Raw genomic sequence first — 11,273 nt, 5'->3', positions numbered from 1 at the left:
GCTCCGCCCCTAACAGCTCCAACTAGGCTCCGCCCCTCAATCCCGCCACTTGAATTCAAGTTTAAACGCAAGAACTTTTTTGGTCTCCCCTTCAATGCTAGGGATTGAAGCAGAACCTCGCACATGCTAGGCCGGCAGCACAGGAACTTCTGACGTATACTCACACCAGAGTATCTACTGGCTGAGTCAGAGATTGGGGGCAGAGCCTCGGGTTCCGTCAACAGCACCCCATAAACCCGATGTGGTGGTGCACACCTGCAATCCCAGCACCCAGACGTGGAGGCAGGAGATTCAAAACTTCAAGGAGATCCTCAGTTATGTAGAGGGTTTGCTCTCAAGACGAACAACAAAACTAAGCCAACAAAAATCAGGGAGAGGGTCGGGGAGGAGAGCAGTCTGTTTAATAAAGCACAGCCCTGGGTGCAGCTCAGTGCTAGGCTGCCGGCCTCGCATGCGCAAGGCCCCGAGTTCCACCAGACAAAACAAGCCACCCAGGAGAAGTGAGTGGTCCCTAGAGTTTGAGAAACATTGTTCTAGTACATTCTCTCTCTCTCTCTCTCTCTCTCTCTCTCTCTCTCTCTCTCTCTCTCTCTCTCTCTCTCTCTCCCTCTCCCTCTCCCTCTCCCTCTCCCTCTCCCTCTCCCTCTCCCTCTCCCTCTCCCTCTCCCTCTCCCTCTCCCTCTCTCCCTCTTCCTTTCCCTCCTCTCCCTCTCCCTCTCCCTCTCTCTCTGTCTGTCTGTCTCTCCCTCCCTCCCCCCCAACTAAGGCATAAGAGTTCCCTTTGTACCTGAGTCCCCTAACTGAAAAATGCGTCCTCATTTGCCTCCTGGCCATTGCGTGGGGACTGCAGGTGAACTGCAGGTGAATAGCGCAGTGTTGGATAAGGTCCCCACACACGCTGGTGTTCAGTGTTCCCCAGGAACTCCCTTGCTTTGAGACATCTCTATGCACTTTGACTCAAAAGGTACTTTTGGTTTGGTCTGATATGGGCACATACCAAACACAAAAATAAAGGTTTTTGTTTTATTTTTTAATGTGCACGGTTTTTATTTTATTTTATTTTTTCCTAAATAAAAGGTATGATGGAGTCAAAGTCAGCTTGCAGGAGTCAATTCTGTCCTGCTACCATTAAGATTTAGAGTTAAATTCAAGCTGTCAGGCCTGCATGGTGAACGGTCCTTATCTGTTGAGCCATCAGGCTGGCACGCGCGCGCGCGTGTGTGTGTGTGTGTGTGTGTGTGTGTGTGTGTGTAAGATTTCTCTTAAAACATTTAAATTAGATTTATTTATCTTACTTTATGACTGCTTTGCCTGCATATGCATACCGCATGTGTATTTGGTGCCTGTGGAGGTCAGGAGAGGGCTTTGAATACCCTCGAACCAGAGTTGTGAATGGCTGCGGGTGGTGGGAATTGGCCTTGGGTCCTCCACAAGAGCAACGAGTGCTCTTAACTGCCGAGCCATCTCTCCTGCCTCAAGATTTATTGGTTTTATTTTACGTGTATGAATATTTCATGTGCATGAGTATTTTGCCTGCATGTATGTGTATGCATATATATGTATATATGTGTGTGTATGCATATATATATGTATATATATGTGTGTGTGTGTGTGTATGTATGTATGTATGTATATATGTGTATACCACGTGAGCACCTGGTGCCTGGGGAGTTCAGAAGAAGGCATTGAAAGTCTTGGAACTGGATTTACAATTGTGAGTCATCATGTGTGTGCTGGGAATTGAACCACTGAGAATCCATTTCTCCAGACCCTTGTTTTTTTTGTTTTTTTGAGACAGGGTCTTATGTAGGTAGCTCTGGCGGGTCTTGAACTGCTGATCATCCTGCTTTCACCTGATGAAATGCCTGTAATTTCCTCCCCCCCACCCCAGAGTTGAGGACCGAACCCAGGGCCTTGCGCATGCTAGGCAAGTGCTCTACCACTGAGCTAAATCCCCAACCCCTGTAATTTCCTTTCAAAGAGTGCTTCAAGCCTTGCTTGAGTTGAACAACTCAGGTTTGGAACGCTAAAGACCAGGAGAGGTGGGAGGAGCGTGTGCTGAGTGGAAGGGACAGACATAGGGAAGAGCCACTGTGGGCCAAGGAAGGTGACCCTGAGGAGGGCCTGCTGGTTAGACACAACCAGAGTCATCTGGAAAGAGGAATGTCACTCTGTAGACCAGGCTGGCCTCGAACTCACAGAGATCCGCCTGCCTCTGCCTCCCCATTGCTGGGATTAAAGGTGTGCGCCACCACCGCCCGGCTAAAAGAGGAAATCTTAATTGAAGGGTTGCCTTTCTCAGATTACCTGGGGCATTTTCTTCATCAGTGATTGGTACAGGAGGACCCAGCCCACTGTGGGTGGTGCCACCTCTGGCAAGCAGTCCTGGGTTGTGTAAGACAGCAGGCTGGGGCAGCCATAGGAGGCAAGGGAGCAAGCAGCTCTGTGCATCTGCTTTAGTTCCTGGCTTCATACTCCTGCCTTGAGTTCTTGTGCTGCGACTTCAATCGGGAGTGTGACCTGAGAGTTGTAAGCTTTTGGTTATGGTTATGGTTCTTACCACAGCAATAAAAACCTGACTAATACAAGGGGTATTACTGGATTTTATATTTAGAGAGATATGTGCACCAAAATGGACTTTTTTTCATCTGCCGACAGTGACTAGACTCAATAAGCTCAAAGAAACAATGGAATGCATTGTCTCGCATCAGGGCAACATCCTGGGGTAGATCTCTACTTTCAGGCCTGATGGCATCCAGGTGCTCCAGTGAGCAATATCGTGTGTGAGACCTTTGTCTCCATTCATGTCTCCATTCACTTTCCCTTCTATGGGGCCCAGGCTAAGGTGCATACATACATCCCCCCTCCACAGTAGCACAAATGACCTGGAGATACAGTACTATGTTCTATCTGTTTAGCAACTGTGGGAGAAAGTCCAGAGTTAACTCTGAGAGCACAGCTTGGGCCACCTGCTCAGCCTTGAGCTGCTTAATCATAGCCAAATGAATGAAGACTTCTGATTGATGGACTCCAGGGTCCTGTGTCAAGGCCTGGATTTCCCAGAGCAAAGGCAGCTTCACAGGGATGAAATGTACCAAAGTGGAACTGGGGGACTGGTTTCCCACTTGAAAATGGAGGATGTAAGAAAAAAAAGAAAGGAATTCTGGGAAAGCCAAGGGAAGCATGCCTACTCCACCAAAAAAGAGGCATCCAGGTAGTTAAATTGGGAAGAGGGTGTTTAGAGAGGATGGGATGATGGATCCATATCTTTAAGGAGGGTGGGATGATGGATCCGTGGCTGTGGATGGGATAATGGATCCATGTTTTTAAGGAGGGTGGGATGATGGATCCGTGGCTTTAAGGAGGATGGGATGATAGACCCACATCTTTAAGGAGGATGGGATGATAGACCCACATCTTTAAGGAGGGTGGGATGAGGGATCTGTGGTCAGCTGCTGCGGAATAGGTGGCCACAGGCTTAGCAGCTTAAAACAACAGACATTTGCTCTCTCACAGTTTCTGAGGGTCGGGATGTTTTGTGAGCACAGACAGCTCAGCCAGGAGCCCTCCTGCACCGTGGGACCTCACAAGGCAGTAAGCATAATGCTGGCCATACTGACTGGGCTGCAGTCTCACTTGGGGCTCACCTAGGGAGGAGAATCTTCCTCCAAGCTCACAAGGCTGTTGACAGAATCCAACTGTTAGCCAAAGGCCTCTCTCACTTCCTAGTCCCATGGTCTCTTATTCTTTAGGTGCCTGCTTCCCTCAGGTCAGCAAGGGCTCCTCTCAAGATGGCTGTCCCACTTCATGTGACACCAACCCACACACGCTGTCACCTTGGACATCCTCTGTCGGTTAGAAACGGAAGAGAGCACAGTCCTGCTTATACTTTGGGGAGGATGTCACCCAAGGGTGTGGTCACCAGATGTGGTTTGTGGGCATGCCCTAATACTCAGCTTCCACAAACCCAGGTGCCGTAGCGTTGAGCTGAGCCACACCTAGAAGGGGCAGAGGACTCGCTGGAGTGGATGCATGGCTTGAAAGGAGGTCTGTGTGGGACTGCTGTTGCCTGTCTCTCTCCCTGTCCGCTCTTCAGGGCACAAGCTATACCTTGTCACTTGTCTTCCCCAAATCCAATCAGCTGGCACATTATGCCCTCAGCGATGCGTCCTTGTCCTGAACAGCTGGAATAGATGACATATTCGAACCCTCATTTGTTCCCTCATTCACCTGGTCACCATTCATTCATGCATTCATTCAACAAGCAAGAACTGAACTCTTACCACGCATCAGGCCCTTGCCAGACTCGGGGACACAACTGGAGTAAGGACAGGGCTCTGGCCCCGAGAGCCTTAGAATCATAATCAGCACCGTTGAGTATAGTCTACTGTCTGTGAAGTCCTGGCATACCCCGTGCCCTGACCCTGGTGAAGGGCATTCTGGAGGGATGCAGAAGATATCCACAAGGACAGTGATGCTGGGTGGGGCCCATCATGTGTCCACAGCTGGACTTACTCCCTAGTGCTCTCCAGGACCTGCTGCTTGGTGCTCTTCAGGGCCTAGTGGAGGCAGCATAACATAGCAAGGAAGGGAGTCCCTGATCCCAGGGTCTGGTTGAAGTTTGTCACCAGTGGGAGTTAACAGTTCCAGCACAGGGGCTGGAGAGATGGCTCAGCGGTTAAGAGCACTGGCTGCTCTTTCAGAGGACCCAGGGTTCAATCCCTGGCACCCACATGGCAGCTCATACCTGTCTGTAACTAGTCTGTCTCTAGTTCCAGGGGATCTGGCACCCTTGCACAGACATACATGGAGGCAAAACATCAATGCACATTAAATAAATGAATGAATGAATAATAAATAAGTACATAAAAAGAATGCCAGCATAATTAACAGAACTTGACATGAAGTTTGTCTATGGAGAGATGGTGATCCTTTTATATAAAGATATTTCAAATAAGAATGTTGAATACTTACTTAGCAGGGAAGATACCATGATCACAAAGGTGGTTTTCCCAGGGCAAGGCTTATCCATTGCAATCCAGATGTGCTGACCCCTGTGATCTCCCCAAATGCGGGGAAACTCGACTGAATAATTTGTGGTAGTGGGGGACTGCGTTAGCGATCTCCCCTGAAGAAAAAAAAAAAAAAAGAATGTTGAAATGTTGGCTGGGTGTTGGTGGTGCACACCTTTAATCCCAGCACTCGGGAGGCAGAGCCAGGCAGATCTTTGTGAGTTCGAGGCCAGCCTGGGCTACAGAGCAAGTTCCAGGACAGGCTCCAAAGTTACACAGAGAAACCCCCGTCTTAAAAACCCAAAAAAAAAAAAAAAAAGAAAGAAAAAGGAAAAAGAATGTTGAAATGTCAATGAGCTGTGCCCAGGAGTCTACAGGTCTAAGGCCAATAATGTTTTATGACCAAGTATAGCCATTCTCTTTTCCCACCTGTAAATATGTAATTTCCTAGGAATCTCACAAGCCAAACTGTAAACTCCATTTACAGTAAAAAGGCGTGCCTTAACCCCTGGTATAACCTTTGTGACTGAGGGTTTCTCCTATCAAGTTGCAATCCTGTCCAAAGCACCTGAGGAACCACCCTGTTGTTTCATTTTCTAAAAAGAGAAAGTGGAAAAAAGGCCCTTTCGGAAGCTCTGAGATGTGACTTTAGAAGCCACAGAAATCCTTCACATGGCTACCGGGAAGGCCCTTAAGCAGGACTCAGAGCGCAGCAGAACCTGGGTGTGACTTATGCCCCATCTCCTTTTCCATTAACCCCGTGTGCTCAAATCTGTGTCAAGATCTCCTGTTAGGTGCTGGTGAGATGGTTCAGCAGACTCCAGCAGAGGAACTGAGTTCAGTCCCCAGCACCTACCTAGTGGCTCATAGCCATCAGTGCCTCCAATTCCAGGGGGTCTGACATCCTCTTCTGACCATATGTGTAGACAAACAAATAAAAACAAGGCTTTTTTTTTTTTTTTTTTTTTTAAGACAGGGTTTCTCTGTGTAGCTTTGTGCCTTTCCTGGAACTCACTCTGTAGCCCAGGCTGGCCTGGAACTCACAGAGATCCTCCTGGCTCTGCCTCCCGAGTGCTGGGATTAAAGGAGTGAGCCACCAACGCCCGGCTCAAAGAAATCTTTTTTTTTTTTTTTTTTTTTTTTTGGTTTTCGAGACAGGGTTTCTCTGTGTAGCTTTGCGCCTTTCCTGGAACTCACTTGGTAGCCCAGGCTGGCCTCGAACTCACAGAGATCCTCCTGCCTCTGCCTCCCAAGTGCTGGGATTAAAGGCGTGCGCCACCACCGCCCGGCTCAAAGAAATCTTTTTAAAAAGACCTCTTCCTAATAAACTGAAGTTCCATCCTTATACCAACATGTCCTGAAATTTTTTTCCACGGCAAAGTCAAGAATCCTAGCTTCAGCCAGGCAGTGGGGGCTGAAAATTTTAATCCCAACACTCAGGAGGCAGGCAGATCTGTGAGTTCGAGGCCAGTCTGGTCTACAGAGTGAGTTCCAGGATAGCCAGGGCTACACAGAGAAACTCTGTTATAGCCGAAGTTTCTCAGGTCCCTCCCGACCCCTCGGTCCTGCATTCCTCTGGTCCTGCCCCACCCCAAGGTCCCTCAGCCACTTATAAAATAATCATTCAGAGGCTTAATATTATTTTCAAACTGTATGGCCTATGGCAGGCCTCTTGCTAGCTGTCTCTTATATTTTAAATTGACCCATTTCTATTAATCTATGTTCTGTGGCTTTATCGGTCTGTTGGTGTTTTGCTTCCCTGACTCCACCTTTCTCTTTCCTGTCTCTCTCCTTGGATTTCCCACCTGCCTCTAAGCTGCCTTGCCATAGGCCAAAGCAGCTTATTTATTAACCATGGGAATAACATATATTCACAGTGTACAGAAAGACATCCCTCAGCACCCTGTCTCAAAAAAACAAAATTTAAAAAAAAAAGGAAGAAGAAGAAGAATCCCAGCTTCACTGAACAGAGATCTCTGCAGAGATCGCAGGCAGCAGCAACAGGCTGTATTTCCAGCCTGTGCTCTGCTGCCGATGATGACATGGTCTCAGGACACGGTTTGAGTCCCGTCACCTTCATGACACCCTGGTTCAGGTTTGGGAGCTACCCGGAGTGGTCCCCAGTGAAACTGGGATGTCCTCCTTAGGGAAGTCACTTGGGGCCCTGGGAGCTGGAAGGGCCTGATGAGTGTCCACTGCCTCCTCCGCAAGCATGATAAGAAACTGACCACAATCCTTATTGGGTAACTTTATTACTCAAAGCAGGAAGAGTCTGGGGCGAAAGGTAAAGATATGGCCTTGGTCACTGCAGGAGGACAGAGACAGAGAACTGTCGCCTGAGGGTTCTGGGTCCTGTGTCTGGGGTCAGAGACTCTATTCTGGTTGTGGTTTCTTGTTGCTTCATACAGGCAGGAGCAGGACTCTGGAAACTCCCCTCCACAGTATAGGCACCAACACTCTGTTCCTGGGGCCACAGCCGGGTTTTTGTTTCTCAAACCCTGGGGCTCTGACTTGGTTTAGAGGGAAGTGGACCTGGAGATGGGGACTTGAATATGTGGGGTGGAATTGGGCTGTCAGCCTGGGCACCATAGGGAAGGAAGTGGCAGCGCTCCAGCAATTTTCAAGGCAGGTGCCCTCAGCTCCACTCACGGGAGCAGAGGACACAGGACACACAGCTCCTGGTTATCAGTCCTGGTGACCTGAAGGTTGAGCTCTGAAGTGCCAAGCAGAGTCAAGAGCTGCTTCCGGAAGGACAATAGTCACCGTGCACTGCCTCTCTGAGCAGGGGGGAACTAAACAAAGGGTCATGGGCACTGGCGGTGGAGAGTCCACCCGCTTCAGGGTGAAGTTAACACCGAGTTCCCTATCAAACAGAAGCAGCAGAAAACTCGTGACCAGGCCATGGAGACGGCTCCGTGGATATAGCGCTTGCCCGGCAAGCACAAGGATTCAAGTTCAAATGCTCACAGATCACACTTAGGGCTATTCAAGCCTCAAGGCTAACTGTAATCCCAGCACTCGGGAATCAGAGTTAGGGAATCCCGGGGGCAAGTCGGCCAGCTAGACCAGCCGGAATCAGTGAAGTCCTGGTTCAGTGAGAAACCCTGCCTCAATTGATAATGGAGGACACCCAGCATCAGTGCTCAGGGCCTCTAGCTGCACATGCTCACATGCACACCTACACATGTTCAAACAGGCATATGCACGTGAATGACCTCCCTCTACATGTTGGCTGTGGCACGTGCACACACAATAAGTAAATGTAATTAAAAAAAAAACCCAAGCAAACAATTCTTTGTTTTGATTTAATTATAGACACAGGAAATGGCAACGTAAAAGGCACAGTTGGGACAAGGAACAGTGTGCTCTCGACTCAGCCTCCCCCAGTGGGACAGCCTGCTGAGCACAGAAAGATGTCAGACCCAGAAAACCGACACACTGCAAGCCACAGCCCTTACTCGGATCTGGCCGGTCAAGCATGCATTGTCCGTGTGTGCATGTGTATAGCTGTGTACATTTTATCCCATGTGTGTGACCAGCTGCCTCACTCCTGTGCTCTCTGCCACTCACATCCCCCCACCCCCACGATGCCCAGAAATGATGATGTGAACTTTGAACTATGAGTTGAAATAAAAACACTTTTTCCCATAAAGTGTTTTTTCTTATTGTTTTGGGTTTTTGTTTTTCTGAGGCATGGTTTCTCTGTGTATCCCTGGCTGTCCCGGAACTCAATCTGTAGACCAGGCTGGCCTTGAACTCAGAGATCCACCTGCCTCTGCCTCCCTAGTGCTGGGATCAAAGGTGTGTGGCACTACCACCTGGCCATAAGTGGCCTTGTCAGGCTGATTTATTGGCAATAGAAAAGAAGCTAAGACAGTTACCTATATCATCCTTTTTCAACACAAGAGGGGACTGTACTGGGGCATGAGTATTAAGGATCGAAGATCACTTTGGGTTGGGCCATGGTGGCACACGCCTTTAATTCCAGCACTAGGGAGGCAGAGGCAGGTGGATCTCTGTGAGTTCAAGGCCAGCCTGGTCTACAGAGCAAGTTCCAGGACAGCCAGAGCTACAGAGACCCTGTCTCAAAAAAACAACGCCCCCCTCAAAAACACACAACCATCACTTTGGACAGTCTCTGGGGCTGGCCATGTTGCACCTTCAACACAAAGGCAATAGGTCACCTACATTCTTCTCTCTGTCTGGAGGACAAACAGATTGTCCTTTGTGTCTTGAGAGTGTGTGACCAAGCAACAGGATATAAGGATGCCTGGAGCCCAGCGCCCCAGTGCCTCAGTGCTAGCCTGGTGTACTACCCCAGGCTGTACCACTGGAAAGGCGGACATCTCAGTCCTAGCAAAGTGAAGACACTTCCCACTCTTGTTGCAGTGGCTTCTTCTGTCCTCGTTGCTGGTACAGTGGCTGTCCCCTCCTTCCCTCCCAGCTCCTTGGCCTCTGGGTCTATTGGAGGCTTGTTGGGGGTGGATGCTGGAGACTGAACACAGGCTCTTGTTCCCCCATCAGCTTCTGTTCCTGACCCTCCTGTCACCCAGGCAGGCCCAACAGTCTGGAAAACAAGATGAACAGCCCCCCTTAGGCTCCATTTTCACCTCCCAAAGGGCCTCATCCCTTTCCACACCCAGCAGATCCGCCGTGAAGAGCTTCATTCCTCCAAAGCTGCTGAGAACCATAGGTTTAAACTGCCCTAGAACAGGCCATTAGCACCATCCTTCTCCACAGTCCTGGCTGTCTGCCCAGATGCACTTGGCAGTCGAGGAAGTTTTTCCTCACCAGTCCATTTGCTCATCTCAACCTGAAAATAATCTTGTAAGTCCCATTTTCTGAATCAGGAAGGCAAGCCTGAAGCAGAGTTGGCAGATGAGGGGTAGGGGGAAGTATGTAGGGGATCGAGGCTCTGGTGCCCAAATGGCAGATTTTTTCCTGAGCACAGCCCTTGTTTCTCTGTCCAGCACCTCTGGTCCCCATGGGTCTCTCGGTTCAGCATCTCTGGTCCTCCTGGGCCTCTCTGTCCAGCATCTCTGGTCCCCATGGACCTCTCTGTCCAGCATCCCTGGTTCCCATGGGCCTTACAGCAGGGTCTTGATCTTAGTGCTGAGGATGGGTTGCCCATGTAAGCCACTCACTCTCCATATGAAGGGTGAACAAAAGGATGGATGTGGGAGATATTGGGAAGGTAGCTTGGACATGGCTGTGCCTTCTGGGGGCCATTGACCACTCATTTACAGACTTATACTGTAGCAGAGAAGATGGACAGGAAGCTAGCAATGATCAAAACAGTGAGCCACAACTTCAGACCCATTGCAAACTAAAAGTTATAATACTTGCAAGTGTTGGTGACCGGGCAGGGAGAGGAGAAGCCGCCGGGACACTGTGGAATCTTAGCAGATATTCTGGAAAGCAACTGGGTGGTATTTGAGCTGAAGAGTGAGCATGTCTCAGGACCTAAAGTTCCATTCCTGGGGGAGCCTGGGCAGAGACACTCACTGCAGCACTGTTAGTGACAAAGTGAAGCAGCCCCACTCATAGTGGGGTGACAGTGAGACAGAGCAACCAGCACAGGGGGAGCTCCAAATAGATTGATAGTGTGCGCGTGTGCGTGTGCGTGTGCGTGTGCGTGTGTGTGTGTGTGTGTGTGTGTGTGTGTGTGTGTGTGTGTGTGTCTGTGTCTGTGTGCATGTGTGTCTTTGTTAGGGTTTCTGTTGCTGTGATACAACATTGTGACCAAAAGTGACCGGGGGAGGAAAGGGTTAGATTCATCTTACAATTCCCGGGTTATACTTCATCACGGAGGGAAGTCAAGGTAGGAACTCAAGGCAGGAAGTGAAGCAGAAGCCATGGAGGGGTGCTGCTTACTGTTTGCTCTTCATGGCTTGCTCATCCTGCTTTCTTTTTCTTTTCTTTTTTGTTTTGTTTATTTGTTTTGTTTTGTTTTTGGTTTTTCGAGGCAGGGTTTCTCTGTGTAGCTTTGGAGCCTGTCCTGGAACTCACTCTGTAGACCAGGCTGGCCTCGAACTCACAGAGATCCGCCTGCCTCTGCTGGGATTAAAGGCGAGCACCACCACCGCCCAGCCAGCCTGCTTTCTTAAAGTACCCAGGACCACAAGCCCAGGGGCAGCACGGCCCACAGTGAGCTAGGCTCTCTCGCAGCAACCATTGATCAATAAATTGCTTCACAAGCTTGCCCACAGACCATGGGGTGGAGGCATTTTCTCAACTGATGTTTCCTTCTCTCAGACAACT

The 11,273-nt window shown here is 49.5% G+C and overlaps 1 long non-coding RNA gene and 1 other non-coding gene across 2 annotated transcripts in view; one reads left to right on the top strand and one right to left on the bottom strand.

Annotated features, from left to right (window-relative positions):
* Window positions 1-4,966: 4,966 nt before the first annotated feature.
* On the top strand, window positions 4,967-5,131 carry LOC121824539 (U1 spliceosomal RNA). Its single transcript, XR_006066479.1, has one exon. It is a non-coding gene; the product is annotated as a U1 spliceosomal RNA (small nuclear RNA).
* A 3,660-nt stretch (window positions 5,132-8,791) lies between these two features.
* LOC143269772 (uncharacterized) overlaps window positions 8,792-11,273 on the bottom strand; it is a 13,669-nt gene continuing 11,187 nt past the window's right edge. Inside the window, exon 4 of the long non-coding RNA XR_013046473.1 lies at window positions 8,792-9,579. This is a non-coding gene — a long non-coding RNA (uncharacterized LOC143269772). The remainder of the gene's footprint in view (window positions 9,580-11,273) is intronic.

The sequence above is a fragment of the Peromyscus maniculatus genome, chromosome 20, assembly GCF_049852395.1.
Source record: "Peromyscus maniculatus bairdii isolate BWxNUB_F1_BW_parent chromosome 20, HU_Pman_BW_mat_3.1, whole genome shotgun sequence".
Taxonomy (NCBI): domain Eukaryota; kingdom Metazoa; phylum Chordata; class Mammalia; order Rodentia; family Cricetidae; genus Peromyscus; species Peromyscus maniculatus.
This window is presented reverse-complemented; position numbering and strand designations above follow the sequence as displayed.